Here is a 13,138-nt window from a genome sequence, read left to right on the forward strand (position 1 = left end):
GGATTACAGGTGTGAGTCACCATGCCCAGCCTCAATACTTTTAAAATAGCCATGTGCAGAAAGAAGAAACTGGACCCCTTCCTTACACCTTACACTAAAATTAATTCCAGATGGATTAAAGAATTAAACGTAATACCTAACACTATAAAAACCCTGAAAGAAAACCTAGGCAAAACCATTCAGGACATAGGCATAGGCAAGGACTTTATGAATGAAACACCAAAAGCATTGGCAACAAAAGCCAAAATAGACAAATGAGACCTAATTAAACTCCAGACCTTCTGTACAGCAAAAGAAACAATCATTAGAGTTAACCGACAATTGACAGAATGGGAAAAAATTTTTGCGCTCTACCCATCGGATAAAGGGCTAATATCCAGAATCTACAAAGAACTAAAACAGACTTACGAGAAAAAATCAAACAAACCCTTTCAAAAGTGGGCAAAGGATATGAACAGACACTTTTCAAAAGAAGACATACAGGAAGCCAACAAACATTTGAAAAAATGTTCATCATCACTGGTCATTAGAGAAATGCAAATCAAAACCATATTGAGATACCATCTCAAGCCAGTTAGAATGGCGATCATTAAAAAATCTGGAGACAACAGATGCTGGAGAGGATGTGGAGAAAAAGGAACACTTTTACACTGTTGGTGGGAGTGTAAATTCAATAAGTTCAACCATTATGGAAGACAGTGTGGCGATTCCTCAAGGACTTAGAAATAGAAATTCCATTTGACCCAGCAATCCCATTACTGGGTATATATCCAAAAGTCTATAAATCGTTCTACTATAAGGACACATGTACACGAATGTTCATTGCAGCACTGTTTACAATAGCAAAGACCTGGAATCAACCCAAATGCCCATTGATAATAGACTGGATTGGAAAAATGTGGCACATATACACCATGGAATATTATGCAGCAATCAGAAATGATGAGTTTGTGTCGTTTGTAGGGACATGGATGAATCTGGAGAACATCATCCTCAGCAAACTGACACAAGAACAGAAAATGAAACACCGCATATTCTCACTCATAGGTGGGTGATGAAAAATGAGAACACATGGACACAGAAAGGGGAGTACTAAACAGTGGGGTCTATTGGGGGAAAAAGGGGAGGGCCAGTGGGAGGGGGAGGTGGGGAGGGATAGCCTGGGGAGAAATGCCAAATGTGGGTGAAGGGGAGAAGAAAAGCAAAGCACACTGCCATGTGTGTACCTACGCAACTGTCTTGCATGCTCTGTTCATGTACCCCAAAACCTAAAATCCAATAAAAAATTAAAAAAAAAAATTATAAAGTGAAAAAAAAAAAAATCTGGAGACAGGCCGGGCGCGGTGGCTCAAGCTTGTAGTCCCAGCACTTTGGGAGGCCGAGGCGGGTGGATCACGAGGTCAAGAGATCTAGACCATCCTGGTCAACATGGTGAAACCCCGTCTCTACTAAAAATACAAAAAATTAGCTGGGCAAGGTGGCGTGTGCCTGTAATCCCAGCTACTCAGGAGGCTGAAGCAGGAGAATTGACTGCACCCAGGAGGCAGAGGTTGCGGTGAGCCAAGATCGTGCCATTGCACTCCCGCCTGGGTAACAAGAGCGAAACTCCGACTCAAAAAAAAAAAAAAAAAAATCTGGAGACAACAGATGCTGGAGAGGATGTGGAGAAATAGGAACACTTTTACACTGTTGGTGGGAGTGTAAATTAGTTCAACCACTGTGGAAGACAGTGTGGCACTTCCTTAAGGTCCTAGAAATAGAAATTCCATTTGACCCAGCAATCCCATTACTGGATATATACCCAAAGGATTATAAACTGTTCTCTTATAAAGAACACATGCACATGTATTCTTTATAAGAGAAAACATTGCTGCACTGTTTACAATAGCAAAGACTTGCAACCAACCCAAATGCCCATCGACGACAGACTGGACAAGGAAAATGTGGCACATATACACCATGGATTACTATGCAGCCATAAAAAACGATGATTGTGTGTCCCTTGTAGGGAAATGGATGAACCTGGAAACCATCATTTTCAGCAAACTGACACAAGAACAGAAAATCGAACATCGCAAGCTCTCACTCAAAGGTGGATGTTGAACAATGAGAACACAGGGACACAGGGAGGGGAGCATCACACACTGGGGTCTGTTGGGAGGGGCCAGGGGAGGGACAGTTGGGGGGTGGGGGGTTGGGGAGGGATAAGATGGGGAGAAATGCAAGATACAGGTAACAGGGCAATGGAGGCAGCAAACCACATTGCCATTTATGTACCTGTGTAACAATCCTGAATGTTCTGCACATGCACCCCCGAGCCGAAAGTACAATTTAAAAAAAATGGAAAAAAAAGAGTCAAGGTTCGAAAATTGAAAAACAAAAAAGATGTTAATTATCTTCAAAGTTTTCTACAGAATCAATGCAATCTCAGTCAAAATCACAGAAAGCTTTTGTAAAAAATTGAAGCGCTGCTTCTAAAATGTATATGTAAATGCAAACTTTGAATAACAAAAACAATTACAAAGTTGGAGGACTTACTCAATCTTAAATTGTAAGGCTTACCACAAAGCTGCAGTGATCAGTACAGTACTGTGTTGGCTTAAAGAAAGATGCACAGATTAAAAAGGGCAGAATAGAGTCCAGAAATAGACCTGCGCTTTGATGATCAATTGATTTAGGCAAAGGAATTAATACAATTCAATGAGAGAAAGAATGGTCTTCTCATCAAATGGTGTCAGGAGAACTAGGTATCCATATGAAAAGTGAATCTCAAACCCTAAATCACATCATTCACAAAAATTAATTAGAATTATAAACCTAAATGCAAAAGATTTTTTTTTCTAGAAAACAGCATAGGAGAAAATTTTCATCAACTTGGGTTAGGTAAGGATTTCTGAAAGATAACCCAAAAATCGCCAATAATAGAAAAAATATTTAAAAATTGGACATTTATATTAAACTTTTCTTTAATGTCTTTAATAGACATTAAAAATTAAAAGGCAAGCCAACTCAATGAGATAAAATATTCACAATAAATTAATCTAACAATTGACTAGACCCCAGGATATATAAATAACTCTTTCAGGCTGGGCACAGTGACTCACGCCTGTAATGCCAGCACTTTGGGAGGCCAAGGCAGGCAAATCACTTGAGGTCAACCTGGCCAACATGGTGAAACCCTGTTTCTACCAAAAATATAAAAATTAGTCTGATGTGGTGGGGCATCTGTAGTCCCAGCTACTTGGGAGGCTCAGGCATGAGAATTGCCTGAACCTGGGAGTCGGAGATGGCAGTAAGCTGAGATCCCACCACCACACTCCAGTCTGGGTGACAGAGCAAGACTCCACCATTTCAATAAATAAATAGGTTGATAAATAACTCTTTCAACACAATAACGGAAATACAACCCAATAAAAAATAGACACAAAGCTTGAACAGAAAGCTCAGAGACAACATATGAAAGGTCAATAAATGTATAAAAGTCTGCCCAACATAATTAGTCATCAGAGTAACAGAAACCACAAAGAAGTACTCTAATGAACTATTAGAATTACTAAAATAATTTTTAAGCTCATAATGCAGAGTTCTGAAACTAGGAAATATTTTGGACTGAATGATAATTAAAATACAATACATAAAGTTTGTTGGACACAACTCAAGTAGTGAATAAAGGGAAATTTGTAGCTGCAAATGCATATTTTAGAAAATAAAATTTTAAAACAATCTAAGATTCCACTTGAAGAAATTAGAAAAAGAAAAAGCAAGGAGAGTAGAGAAGGAGGGAAATAATAAAGATAATGGCAGATACCATTAAAATAGTCTACAACCATTAAAATAGGGAAAATCAACAAAGCCAACAGTTAGTTCTCTGAATATCTTAATGAAATTGATAAGCCACAAGGAAAACTAATCATAATAAAATAAATTAACCACATCATAAAAATATATCACAAAAGAGTCTATAGACATTAAAATAATAATAATGGAATATTATGAACATCATGTAAATAAATGTGAAAAATTAAATGCACACATTTCTTGAAAAATATGAATTACAAAATAAGAGCTAGATAATCTCTGTAATCCTATGTTTGCTAAATAAATCGATTCCATAATTAAAAACCTACCCTCCAAAAACAGAACACTTCAGATCCAGATGGCTTCCCTGATGTATTGCTGAAGATACTGTATCAACCTCAAACTGACAATAGAAAAAGGAAAAACAATTCCAGACTTTTTTCATGAGGCCAGAATAACCTTGAAAGCAAGTCCTAATGGTATATACCAAGAAAATTCAATTACAAAGCAATGCCCCTCATGAAAATAAACATACAGACACAAAAATAAAAAGGGCCAGATAAGATGCAAAATTATATTCATCTTCACTCATCATCAAAGAAATGCAAATATAAATAGCAATGAAATGCTATGCCTTAACCTACTAGAATTTGCAAAATAGAAAAAGAATACACTGTTAGTAAGGGTGTGAGAAAATGGGTAGCCTCAGACACAAGCTCCAGGTCACACAGTTGGGAAGTCAAGGAGACCGAATCTGAACCTGGGTCTTTCTGTGTCCATAACAGTGCTCTTTCTCCCACTTATCACCCACTACTGTGTTTGAAATCCTATCTTGGCAATGTTGTGTATTACATTTTTAAAATGAAACAGCATTTTGAGATACTTGTAGATTTACATGTCATCTTAGGAAATAATACAAAGAGATCTCTTGTGCTGTTTACCCAGTTTCCCTGTTGCTAAGTAGTAGCTCATGGTATGGATGTACCAAAGTTTGTTTAACCATTACTCACTGAAAGATATTTGAATTAACTCAAGGTTTGGGCTATTATGAATAAAGCTGCTATAAACATTCAAGTACAGGTATTCGTGTGTGTAGTCTTTTTCTCCGAGATAAATGTCCAGGAATACAATTGGTAGATAGTACAATAGTTGCATGTTTAGTTCTATAAGAAACTGCCAAATTATTTTCCATAGTGGAAGTAACATTTTACATTCCCTGAGCAAAAGATGAGCAATCCAGTTTTTCTGCATTATTGCCAGCATTTGGTGTCACTATTTTTCATTTAGGAATTCTTATAGGTGTGTAGTGATATCTCAATGGAGTTTTAACTCTCTAATAGCTAATGATGTTGAACATCTTTTCATGCATGGGCTTGTCATTTGTATATCCAGTTTTGAAAAAAGGTCTCTTTATGTACGTTGTCCATTTCCCATTATATTGTCTTGATTTTACTATTGAGTTTTGAGAGTTCCTTATATATTCTTATACCAGTCGGTTGTCATACATACAGTTTACAAATATTTTCTTACTCTCTGTAGCATATTTTTTAATGCTCTTCACATGATGTTTTTCAGAGCAAAAGCTTTTAACTTTGAGGAGGTCTAATTTGTCAATTTTTTCTTGTAGAGATCATACATTTATGTCAAATCTAAGAACTATTTGCCTAGGCATAGCTAGGCAAAAAATTTTTTTCCTGTTTTCTTCTAAAATGTTTAAAATTATACATGTCATATTTGAGTCTGTGGTCCAAAATGGCTAATTTTGTATAAGGTATGATAATTGGATCAAGCTTCATCTGGTGACCAATGTATATTCAATTGCTCTAGCATCAGCTGTTTAAAAGGCTATCTTTACTCTATTAAATTGCTTTTGCAACTGTGTTAAAAATCAGTTGGGCATATTTCAGCAGTTATATTTCTGGAGTCTCTGTTGTGTTCCATTGATCTATGTATCTGATTACTGTAGTTATATAGTAAGTCTTGAGATCAGGTAGACTGATTTCCTTCCATTTTATTCTTTCTCAAAACGTATTTATCTATATAAATTTCTCCCACTTACTATATGAATTTTAAAATTTTTTTTAAATATTCATATATTACCTGCAAAATATTGCTGATATTTTTATAGAAAGTGAATTAAATCCACATAATAATTTGGACAGAATTGCAAGTTTTTCTATGCTGATTCTTTCAATCCATCAACACAATTTGCTTTTCCATCTATGGGTGGGTCTTCTTTCATTTCTTTCATCAGAGCTGAGTAGTTTGTAGTATACAACTCCTATACATATTTTAATACATTTACACCCAAGTATTTCATTTTCAAGTAATTGTAAGCGATATAGTATTTTTAATTTGGGGATCCATATGTTCATTGTGAACACATAGAAACTCAATGGATTTTGGTAGAGGGTTTTTTTTTTTTGCCTCAACTACCTTTTTTTCCTCTCAGCTTTATTGGGGTATACTTAACAAATAAAAATTGTACACATCTACCATAATTTAAAAATTGTGTATATCTAAATTGTACAATGTGATGTTTTGATATACATAGACATTGTGAAATGATTATCACAATCAAGCAAATTAACATGTTTATCACATCACATAGTTACGGGGTGTGTGTGTGTGTGTGTGTGTGTGTGTGTGTGTGTTGAAAACACTTAAGATCAACTCTCAGCAAATTTCAAGTACATAGTACAGTGTTAACTATAAGGACATTAGAGCTCCCAAATTTATTCATCCGACATAGCTGAACCTTTGTGCTGTTTGACTAATACCTCCTAATTTCTTGCACACCCCAGCCCCTGGCCACTGCCATTCTACTCTGCTTTTATGAGTTTGGCTTTTTTAGACTCCACATATAAGTGAGATGGTGCAGTATTTGTTTTTCTGTGTCTGACTTATTTCACTTTGCATAATATCCTCCAGATTCATCCATATTGTTGCAAATCACAGGTTTCCTTCTTTTTTAAGGATGAATAATATAACATTGTCTGGATGCATCACTGTTTATTAATTCATTAACCTACTGAAAGATGGGGCGATGGATGCAGCAAACCACCACCATGGCACGTGTATACCTATGTAACAAACCTGCACAATCTACACATGTACCCCAGATTGAAGTATAATAAATAAATTTTTTTTAAAAAGACAACCTTAGTTGCTTCTAAGCTTTAGCAATTATGAATAAAGCTGCTAAAAATATCTATGTGCAGGTTTTTGTATGAACGTTAGTTTTGAATTCACTTGGTTAAATACCAAGGAACACTATTGCTGGATCATATAGGAAGAATATGTTTAGCTTTGTAAGAAACTGCCAAACTGTTTTCCAACTTGGCTGTACCATTTTTGCATTTCCACCAGCAATGAGTGAGCGTTTCTGTTGTTCCATATCCTTGCCTGCATTTGGCATTTTAGTGTTCTGGATTTTGGCCATTCTAATTGATGTAGTGGTATCTCATATTGTTTTAATATTCACACCCCTGATGGCCTATAAGGAGAAGCATCTTTTCACATGCTTATGAGCCATCTTCTTTGGTGAGGTGTCTGCCTAAGTCTTTTGCCCATTTTTAATTGAGTTTTTTGTTTTCTTATTGTTGAATTTTAAGAGATCTTTGTATATTTTGGATAACAGTCCTTTCTCAGGTATGTATCTTGCAAATATTTTCTCCTAGTCTGTGGCTTGTCTTATTCTCATGACAATGTCTTTCACAGAACACAAGTATTTATTTCTAATGAAGCTTAGATTATCAATTATTTCGTTCCTGGACCATGCCTTTGGTGTTGTATCAAAAAATTATTGCCAAACCCAAGATCATCTAGATTTTCTTCTGTTATCCTCTAGAATTGTTTTATAGTTTGTAATTTTACATTTAGGTCTATTATCTATTTTAATTTTTCTGAAGGTTATAAAGTCTGCATTTAGATTCATTATTTTGCATATGGATGCCTAGTAGTTCCAGCACCATTTGTTGAAAAGACTATCTTCTCTCCATTGTAACACCTTTGTTGAAGATCAACTATATTCTCATGGTATCTTTTTCACTTTTGAAGTATAATTTCATAGAGTATAACACTCTAGGTTGGTGGATTTTTCTTTCAAAACTTTATAAATTTCACTCTACTATCATATAGCTTACATGGTATCTGGTGAGAAGTCTGCTAAGATTTATATCCTTTTTCCTCTATAGATAAGCTATTTTTCCCTCTTGTTTCTTTCAAGATTTTTACTTTGTTTTGTCTGCACTTTATGTTATCATATTTATCCTGATTGGTTTTTCTCTGGGATACCTGAGTCTCTGATTTGTTGTCTAGCATAAATTGTTTAAATTTGGTCAATGTTACTTCTGTCATGACTTCCTCTCCATTCTCTCCTCTGGTATTCCAATTACATATATGTTACACCTTTTGAAATTATACCATGGTGCTTGGATATTCTGGGTTTTTTAATTTTTTTCTCTTAATATTTCAATTTGGGACGTTTCTATTAACCTATCTTCAAGCTCACTGACTTGCCTTGTCCTCATCATCTATTAATGGGCCCATGAAACGTATTCTTCATTTCTGTTACAGTGTTCTGTTTTTTTTCTAGCATTTTTGAAAATTCTTGCTTAGAGTTTCCAACTTTGCTTACATTACCCTTCTGTTCTTGCATGAGATCTACATATTTTCCTCTAGAGCCCTTAACACATTAAGGATATTTATTTTATTTTCCTGACTGATCATTCCAAAATCTGTGTCACATCTGAGTATGTTTGTAATACTTGCTTGCTTGTTTTATATTTTTTGCTGACTTTTAGCTAGCATGACCTACCATTTTTTGCTGAAGCCAGACATGATATACACAATATGAACTGAAATAAGTATGACATTAGCATGAGTTTTTATATTAGTTTAACTAGGAGTTAGGTTGTATTGAATGTTTGCTTTTTTTGTAGGTGCCAGAGCTTCAAATTCCTCTAGTGCCCTTAGTTTTGTCTTCCCCATTGCTTAGGGATCTTCTAAGAACTCTTTGTTAGATAGGGATAGCTCTCTCATTTGTAATCCACTGTTATTATATCAGAGCCCTGTTTAAGTGGTGGTAAGGGGTCGGGGAGTGAAAGCATTCTATAATAACAATAATTGTATTAATAATTATTATATTCTCAATAATAGCCTGATTATTATTAGCAAGATTATTATTATTAAATCATAGCTTTTTATTGGGTCTCTGTCCCTAGGTTATTTTCTTCACAAGTGTTTCTTACTTTTTTTTTTTAGTTGCGTGACTGTTTTTCCCTGTAAGTGGGATAAGTTTGTGGTAAAGTCTTATGACTTATCAAGTATGCCTTTGTTAACAGAAGTTCTGAGTGTATTTCAAAATTATTACTTTCCAGTCCTCTGTCAGAAACAAGAGGGGATATTTCTTGGTTCTTCACCATGAGAATATGGTAAGGATACTAGAGGTAAAACCCAGGAAACTTTGCTCTTCCACAGGATTTGATCCCTAAGAGCTGTTTTTCATTGGAAAGCTAGTCCACATTCAGCCTTCAGTAATGTGTCAAAGTTACTATTTCAATGTTCCCAGGAGCTTATTGCCCCAGCAGCTTCTGTACCAGGTAAAGTGATCCTGGCTATTTTTTTCTGTATTAGTCTATTTCTCCAGATCTCAGGGTTGTGGCCTTAATTCTCTGGTGGAACTAAGAAAGGCCACAGTTTTTCAGTTTGTTCAGCTTTTTTCTTGTTGTGAGGATGAAAATAATCACTGCCAATATCTTTACATATTAGATTTTCCCATTCAACTATCTTGGTGACTTCACCCCAATAACATTCTCTTTTAAAATAGATTTGGGGGAGGGGACTCAAGATGGTGCTGTGAGAACAACCCAGGATTGGAGCCCGCGTTGAATCCGCAAACGGTGAGTCAGTGCTGCATTTCCAGACTGATCTTTGTTGCCCACAGAACGGGGAAACTCCCAAGTATAAAAAGACACGGGACGCCAGGCAGTAGGTCTGCCTGGCGAAGCCGGCAGCCGGGGCGGCGGCGGCCGGCCCTACCCAGCAATCCCCACAGGGCGCGCTTGTCCGGGTGCCTTGTTGAACCGGCAACCTGAGACTTGAGAGGGCTGGACTTGAGACTGAACGAGACTTGCACAGTAGCCCAGCCCAGGGGATTGCAGGGACAGATCGTTTGGGATACCCAGTGGGACGATCAAAACCGCAATTTCAAACTAGCCCGGGCAGACGGTCCGAGACGCTCTGTGGGGGAGGGGCGTCCACCACTACGGAAGCAACCTGCCCCAACTGATATACACGCCCACTGCTGACGCAGCCAGCCGTTGCCGAGGCAACCCGCCCCAACTGAGATACACGCCCACTGCTGACGTAGCCAGCCGTTGCCGAGGCAACCCGTCCCTACTGAGATACACGCCCACTGCTGACGCAGCCTGCCGTTGCTGAGGCAACCCACCCCACCTGAGATACACGCCCACTGCTGACGCAGCCTGCCGTTGCTGAGGCAACACGCTACAACGAAGAGACTCCGCCGCAGGGCGTGGCGGAGACCACAGCAGAGCCGGCAGGAACAGCGAGAATCACACAACAGCAGGGCGGAGCCTCGGCAGCCAAACAGTGGCTAGTCTGCCTTCGAGCTGGGCAGGACACCTGATCGGACATCCAAAAATAAAGCCCAAACCCCTCAACACAGAGCATTTGAGAAAAAAAAAGGGTTGTTTAATGAGCTGTGTTGCAGCAGAATCAAACATAGCAGCCTAACAACCCTGAATGAACAACAGAGTGCACAGCTCAGCAATTAAACCCCTATAAAGTACAAACTGTCTCCTCAAGCAGCTCCCTGACCCCTCTATATCCAAAAGACTGTCATTAGGCAGGCATCATCCTGGGACAAAGAGAGCAGAAAAAGAAACTGGTAGCATCCCTCGCTGTGCCACGGCTACTAGAGGTGTACCCCAGACAAGCAGGGCCTGGAGCGGACCTCAACAGCCGAACAGCGAAGGGGCTAGACTGGTAGAAGGAAAAACAAGCAACAGAAATACTTCATCATCAACATTCTGGGTGTCCACTCAGAGACCCAAACGAAAAGTCAGCAACTACGCAGACGACCAGTGGACAAATCCACAAAGATGGGAAGAAACCAGCGCAAAAAGGAGGAAAACACCCGAAACCAGAACACATCGCCTCCTAGAAAGGACCAAAACTCCTCACCAGCAAGGGAACAAAGCTGGACGGAGAATGACTGCGACGAAATGACGGAATTAGACTTCAGAAGATGGATAATGAGAAACTTTTGTGAGCTAAAAGATCATGTATTAAATCAATGCAAAGAAACTAAGAACCTTGAAAAAAGATTTGAAAAAAGATTCGAGGAAATGATAACAAGAATGGATACCTTAGAGAGGAATATGAATGAATTAAAGGAGCTGAAAAACACAATACGAGAACTTCGCGAAGCAAACGCAAGTTTCAATAGCCGAATTGACCAAGCAGAAGAAAGAATATCTGAAGTCGAAGACCAACTCAATGAAATAAAACGAGAAACCAAGATCAGAGAAAAAAGCGCAAAAAGGAATGAACAAAGTCTCCAAGAAATGTGGGACTATGTGAAAAGACCTAACCTAGGTTTGATAGGTGTACCAGACGGGGACGAAGAGAATGAATCCCAGCTGGAAAATACTCTTCAGGACATCATCCAGGAAAATTTCCCCCACCTAGCAAGACAAGCCAACACTCAATTGCAGGAAATACAGAGAACACCACAAAGATATTCCGCAAGAAGAGCAACCCCAAGGCACATAATCGTCAGATTCAACAGGGTTGAAATAAAGGAGAGAATACTAAGGGCAGCCAGAGAGAAAGGTCGGGTCACCCACAAAGGGAAGCCCATCAGACTCACAGCAGATCTCTCGGCAGAAACACTACAAGCCAGAAGAGAGTGGGGGCCAATATTCAACATTCTTAAAGAAAAGAACTTTCAACCCAGAATTTCATATCCAGCCAAACTGAGCTTCAGAAGTGAAGGAAGAATAAAATCCTTTGCGAACAAGCAAGTACTCAGAGATTTTGTCACCACCAGGCCTGCTTTACAAGAGCTCCTAAAAGAGGCACTACACATAGATAGGATCAATCAGTACCAGCCATTCCAAAATCACACTGAATGCTAAAGAGCTTCAACATAATGAAGAATCTACAACAACTAACAGGCAAAACAGCCACTTAGCATCAAAATGGCAGTATCAAATTCACACATAACAATATTAACCCTAAATGTAAATAGACTAAATGCACCAATCAAAAGACACAGACTGGCAAATTGGATAAAAATCCAAAACCCATCAGTGTGCTGTATCCAGGAAACCCATCTCACATGCAAGGATACACAAAGGCTCAAAATAAAGGGATGGAGGAAGATTTACCAAGCTAATGGAAAGCAAAAAAAAGCAGGAGTTGCAATTCTCATCTCTGATAAAATAGACTTTAAAGCAACAAAGATCAAAAGAGACAAAGAAGGCCATTACATAATGGTAAAAGGATCGATACAACAAGAAGAGCTAATGATCCTAAACATATATGGACCCAACACAGGAGCACCCAGATACATAAGGCAAGTTCTTAATGACTTACAGAAGGACTTAGACTCCCACACAATAATACTGGGAGACTTTAACACTCCACTGTCAATACTAGACAGATCAACCAGACAGAAAATCAACATGGATACCCAGGGCTTGAACTCAGACCTGGAGCAAGCAAACCTGGTGGACATTTACAGAACTCTCCACCCTAAATCCACAGAATACACATTCTTCTCAGCACCACATCACACCTACTCTAAAATTGACCACATAATTGGAAGTAAAGCACTGCTCAACAAATGCAAAACAACTGAAATCATAACAAACAGCCTCTCAGACCATAGTGCAATCAAGTTAGAACTCAGAATTCAGAAACCGACCCAGAACCGCACAGCTTCATGGAAACTGAACAACTGGCTCTTGAATGTTGACTGGGTAAACAACGAAATGAAGGCAGAAATAAAGAAGTTCTTCGAAACCAATGAGAACGAAGACACAACGTGCCAGAACCTCTGGGACACATTTAAAGCAGTCTCTAGAGGAAAGTATATAGCAATAAGTGCCCATATGAGGAGAATGGAGAGATCCCAAATTGACACCCTATCGTCAAAATTGAAAGAGCTAGAGGAGCAAGATCAAAAAAACTCAAAACCCAGCAGAAGACAAGAAATTACTAAGATCAGAGCTGAGCTGAAGGAGATTGAGACACGAAAAACCCTTCAAAAAATCAATAAATCCAAGAGCTGGTTTTTTGAAAAGATCAA

The sequence above is a fragment of the Callithrix jacchus genome, chromosome X (genome assembly GCF_049354715.1).
Source record: "Callithrix jacchus isolate 240 chromosome X, calJac240_pri, whole genome shotgun sequence".
NCBI lineage: Eukaryota > Metazoa > Chordata > Mammalia > Primates > Cebidae > Callithrix > Callithrix jacchus.